Source organism: Eriocheir sinensis, chromosome 37 (genome assembly GCF_024679095.1).
Source record: "Eriocheir sinensis breed Jianghai 21 chromosome 37, ASM2467909v1, whole genome shotgun sequence".
Taxonomy (NCBI): Eukaryota; Metazoa; Arthropoda; class Malacostraca; order Decapoda; family Varunidae; genus Eriocheir; species Eriocheir sinensis.
In genome coordinates, this window is record NC_066545.1 from 1870177 (window position 1) to 1871205 (window position 1029).

The window sequence follows — 1029 nt, forward strand, 5'->3', positions numbered from 1 at the left end:
GATGGGAAGTAATTATATTCTTTGGGCACAGTTTGCAATCCTTAAAAGCTCACGATGGGAAGTAATTGAATCCTTTAGCCACAGTTTGCAATCCTTAAAAGCTCACGATGGGAAGTAATTATATTCTTTGGGCACAGTTTGCAATCCTTAAAAGCTCACGATGGGAAGTAATTGAATCCTTTAGCCACAGTTTGCAATCCTTAAAAGCTCACAATGGGAAGTAATTGAATCCTTTAGCCACAGTTTGCAATCCTTAAAAGCTCACGATGGGAAGTAATTGAATCCTTTAGCCACAGTTTGCAATCCTTAAAAGCTCACGATGGGAAGTAATTGAATCCTTTAGCCACAGTTTACAATAATATAATAAGTCAGTCGCCCATAAATCAGTACAACAGAAAACGAGAGAAGGGAAAAGACACGCAACGCGTATTTTTCATGTTCATCAGTTTCCATATTATTGCACCGTGTCCGCCTCAATATTTTTTTTTTTTTTTTACCCTTATACATCACGTGCAATGTTTTATTTTTCTATTAGGCGAGTGATGGGCTCAACTCTTAGGTCTACACACACACACACACACACACACACACACACACACACACACACACACACACACACACACAGGGGAACAACACATGGAGGTGCACTTTCCTACAAAATAAACAAAAGGGGGGACGCATAGTAAAAAAAAAAAAAAAAAAAGGGAGAAGAAAAAATCGGGAACACTTTTTCCTTTGAGAATTCTTTACCGCGGAAGAGAAAGGTTTTGGAGCTCTTTTTAACTCACTTTTACTTACTGAAACATAAACTTTTTACCTCAAACAAATTACTACATTTTATACTATCACGGTACCGGGTAAATCTGAACCCTTCATGATGCTAAAAAATAATAACATGTACATTAGTTGTTTTTTTCAGTTTACAGTGAAAAAAAAAAAAAAGGTGTACCTCCGTAAATATTATCTTGTCTCCTCATTTTTTTTCTACGAGAGCTATCAAAACACACAGGGCGCACATCAGCTCCTAGA